The sequence below is a fragment of the Macrobrachium nipponense genome, chromosome 22, assembly GCF_015104395.2.
Source record: "Macrobrachium nipponense isolate FS-2020 chromosome 22, ASM1510439v2, whole genome shotgun sequence".
NCBI lineage: Eukaryota > Metazoa > Arthropoda > Malacostraca > Decapoda > Palaemonidae > Macrobrachium > Macrobrachium nipponense.
Genome location: NC_087213.1, coordinates 21,070,648 through 21,075,647, shown reverse-complemented (window position 1 = coordinate 21,075,647; position 5,000 = coordinate 21,070,648).

Sequence of the window (5,000 nt, the reverse complement as noted above, 5' to 3'; positions counted from 1 at the left end):
CAATTATAAAATTATTTTTAATGATAAAATCAGGTGAGTAATTGTATTGGCAATTTTTTTTTTTCTGTTTGCAAATGAACTGATCTGTTTATATTAGTGGGGAAGGGGGAAGGGGGGTATGAAGTACAAAACGGAACAGTTGAATGGGTAAATCTGTCTTTGTACCAAAAAGATATAGGTTAGGTTAGGTTGAGTTATTAGCTACTAGGCTAAAACAGCATTAATACACTCAAATGTTATAATTTCACTTTTCATGAAGTTAAAACTCAGAACACGTTCTTGCGTATTAAGAATGGGGGCACGAACATGAATGGGTAAATCTATGTCTTTGTACCAAAAAGATATAGGTTAGGTTAGGTTGAGTTATTAGCTACTAGGCTAAAACAGCATTAATACACTCAAATGTTATAATTTCACTTTTCATGAAGTTAAAACTCAGAACACGTTCTTGCGTATAAGAAAGGCCCATTCCAACTGCATTATATATATATATATATTATATATATATATATATATATATATCTATATATATATATATATATATATAATATATATATATTATATATATATATTCATATATACTGGAAGATTGGGGCATCTAGAACGCCGTAGATTCAGTAGGAGGAATAAAAACAGCAAAAACAGCCATCGTAAGCATTTTAGATTTATTGCCAAATTTTCGAGACTACAATGTCTCATCATCAGGGGCTGTAAAATACAAAGAATAAAAATTAAAAAAGACTCAGTTTAAAAATCACAAGGTTCTAAAAACAAGAGCTAGAATTTAAAACGAACAAAAATAAGCTAAAACATTATTAAAAAACATTGAAAACCTAATACTGAGAAAAAAGTAAAACTTTTTAAAATTATATATATAAAAAGTTATGGTGTTAAAATGTATTGTACCTTACTCTATCTGAGCTAAGAACTGAGTAACATTCCTCAGTTTTTCAGGAGGACGACGTTAATTTAGGCGATATATAAGACCGTGGAAGAGTTCTGACTGTTTAGGGAAGGAACAAGCTGTTTAATAGTTAATGATTCCAGGATGGAGAGAGAGTGGTCATTGGGTGCTTGGGCGATAACATTAAAGTCTTCATAAGTGAATGATGTCTTGCATTTCTTACAGTGGTCTCTTATATTAGAAAATTCTTTAGTTTTTAATTGACATCCAGTTCGATGACTAACTCCAAGATGAGAATCAGCTCTGACTTTTGAGCAATCTCTTAGTGGCTCCAATATATTTTCCCAAACTTTACATTTTGGGCAAGTGAAACAATAAACCACTAGAGATCGCATCAAGGCAGGAAGCCTATCCTTATGGTGAAATAATGACCCAATTGTCTTAGGATTTTTTGAACATAATCTGATGTCTATAGCTGGAAATGTACTGCGAATTGAGTCTTGTAGTGTTTTGTTTGAATTTCTTCGAATGTACAAAAGGAATGGAGGCATACATGAGCAATTTAGGGACATTAGGTATGGACAGACGGGGTTGAAATATATTATTCAAGAAACTATTTACATACTTGTTGAATAAGAAGGATGGATACGAATATTTTTGAAAAATTCTAGTAAAACAGAATTTCCTCGTGAAAGTTTGTGCCAGGTAGAGGATAACATGTAGGCACGCGGGTGCCAACAGTGTGAAAATACTATTTAATTTAAACTGAAAGAGCAATTGCTGTAAAAGTTTCGTACCTTGACCTGTAAATGTCTTTTTTCCTAAAAACACTGGTATTAAAACCTTGAGGAGTTCGAGTGATTAAAATATCTAAAAATGGAAGTTTATTGTCGTCTTCGTGTTCAATGTGAACTGTATATTTGGGTGTAAGCCATTAATATATTCTAAGAAATTTTCTGCCTCCGCTCTAGATCTAATAAAGCAATTGTGTCATCTATATCTTCTGTAAAAGAGAGGACGACATGTTGAAGAACATCTTTCAAGCATTTGTTCTTCGAGAGAGCACATGAAGGCATTGGCCATAACTGGACCTACAGGGGATCCCATAGAAACCACATCTACTTGTTTGTAAATTATCTTGTTAAAAATAAAGTGAGTGTCCTGCACTGCAATTTGTAAAAGTTTTCTAAAATTGTCCTTGTTTAAAGCCGTGAAATAAAAAATCATCCAAAATCAGAAAAGATTTTCTCTAAAATATATCGACCGTCGCCTGCAACGGTATATTTGTGAAGAGGGATGTGACATCCAAAACTAACCCATATGCAAGTCAACATCCTGGGGTAAAATATCAGGTACAAGGTCTGGCGGAATTATGCAAAGAATACTCATTATTGGCGAAAGGCTGTAACATTGGTACGGAGGTATTTAGCAATTTGATAGTTGGGAGTATTTATAATCAGCCAAAATAGGTCTCAAAGGAACATTATCTTTGTGAATTTTTGGAAGGCCATATAAAATTCCGTATGAAGAACCAGAGAGTATAATTCATGTAGGTACTTTCAGTTATAATATTATCATCTTTAAAAACCTTTTAATCAACCTGTTGATTTTATCTTCCACCACCTTAAAGATTGGTTGGTAAGTGGGGTGGGTTTACCTACTTCAATGAACTTTGTTCTGTCCTTTAAAATATCATCCATTTTCTGTATGTACTCATTTTTATTTTAAAATCACTGTACCTCTTCCTTGTCTGGTCTAGTAATGATAATGTCTGGATTGTTGGATAAGCTTTTCAGTAGCTGATAGTCATCTCTTCGAAAGAAAGGAAACCAGTTGGTTGACAATCTTGAAAATGTTTTCTGAGCAATAGTTTGTATATCTCTTTGGTAAACTGGATAAATCACCTGGTAATTGTAATGACCGAAGTCGTCCAAACAAAGAATTTCAATAGGTAAGTAAAATTGACTAAAGTTAGGTTTAAAATTTGGCATACAAAAATCCAAACCCAATGACAGTAGGAACTCTTCTCTCTTAGACAAGACATAACTAGAGTAATTAAAAACTGTATTTTTGGAATCTAGAAATTTTTGGAATCTGAATTCCCAATCGTTCAAGTTTCTTGGAATGAATATTTTGTACATGCACAGAATAAGTGTTTTTACATTTTGGTTAATACATTTTTGACATAAATAAAATCAATATATGATACAGCATTCTTTAAGACATTTATATAAAGAGTCATGTGTCCTTGTGCCTCGCAAAAAGCTTTTCTTTGTGCTTGATTTCGATATCCAGTAGTTGTCGTGTGCTATCACGGTAGAATTCTGAGTGATACAGCGAGCTCGGTAAAACCTTAAACTTGACGAAATTAGGGGTGATATTATTAAGTCTGCAGTATAACAGGAAATCCAGATCCAGCTGAGCCTTCAGACCTCTTTTAAGGGAACGTCTCCAACTGACGGTAGGTACGTTAGAATCTGTTGCCCATATTTAGTTCGTAGATATACTGGAGATTGGGGCATCTAGAACGCCGTAGATTCAGTAGGAATAAAACAGCAAACAGCCATCGTAGCATTTTAGAGATTTATTGGCCAAATTTTCGAGACTACATGTCTCATCATCAGGGCTGTAAAATACAAAGAATAAAAATTAAAAAAGACTCAGTTTAAAAAATCACAAAGTCTAAAAACAAGAAACTTGAATTTAAAACGAACAAAAATAAGCTAAAACATTATTAAAAACATTGAAAACCTAATACTGAGGTTTTCAATGTTTTTTTAATAATGTTTTAGCTTATTTTTGTTCGTTTTAAATTCTAGTTTCTTGTTTTTAGACTTTGTGATTTTTTAAAAACTGAGTCTTTTTTTATTTTTATTCTTTGTATTTTACAGCCCTGATGATGAGACATGTAGTCTCGAAAATTTGGCCAATAAATCTAAAATGCTACGATGGCTGTTTGCTGTTTTATTCCTACTGAATCTACGGCGTTTTCTAGATGCCCAATCTTCCAGTATATTCTACGAACTAAATTAGGGCAACAGATTCTACGTACCTACCGTCAGTTGGAGACGTCCCTTGAAAGAGGTCTGAAGGCCTCAGCTGGATCTGGATTTCCTGTTATACTGCAGACTTAATAATATCACCCCTAATTTCGTCAAGTTTAAGGTTTTACCGAGCCTCGCTGTATCACTCAGAATTCTACCGTGATAGCACACGACAACTACTGGATATCGAAATCAAGCACAAAGAAAGCTTTTTGCGAGGCACAAGGACACATCTGACTCTTTATATAATGTCTTAAAGAATGCTGTATCATATATTGATTTTATTTATGTCAAAAATGTATTAACCAAAAATGTAAACACTTATTCTGTGCTGTACAAAATATTCATTCCAAGAAACTTGAACGATTGGGAATTCCAGATTCCAAAATTTCTAGATTCCAAAAAATACAGTTTTTAATTACTCTAGTTATGTCTTGTCTAAGAGAGAAGAGTTCCTACTGTCATTGGGTTTGGATTTTTGTATGCCAAATTTTAAACCTAACTTTAGTCAATTTTACTTACCTATTGAAATTCTGTTTGGACGACTTCGGTCATTACAATTACCAGGTGATTTATCCAGTTTACAAAGAGATATACAAACTATTGCTCAGAAAACATTTTCAAGATTGTCAACCACTGGTTTCCTTTCTTTCGAATAGATGACTATCAGCTACTGAAAGCTTATCCAACAATCCAGACATATCATTACTATACCAGACTAAGAAGAGTACAGTGATTTTAATAAAAAAAATGAGTACATACAGAAAATGGATGATATTTTAAAGGACAGAACAAAGTTCATTGAAGTAGGTAATCCCCCAATTACAACCAATCTTTAAGGTGGAAGATAAAATCAACAGGTTGTTAAAAGGTTTTAAAGATGATAATATTATAACTGAAAGTACCTACCATGAATTATACTCTTCTGGTTCTTCATACGGAATTTTATATGGCCTTCCAAAAATTCACAAAGATAATGTTCCTTTGAGACCTATTTTGGCTGCTTATAATACTCCCAACTATCATTGCTAAATACCTCGTACCATGTTTAC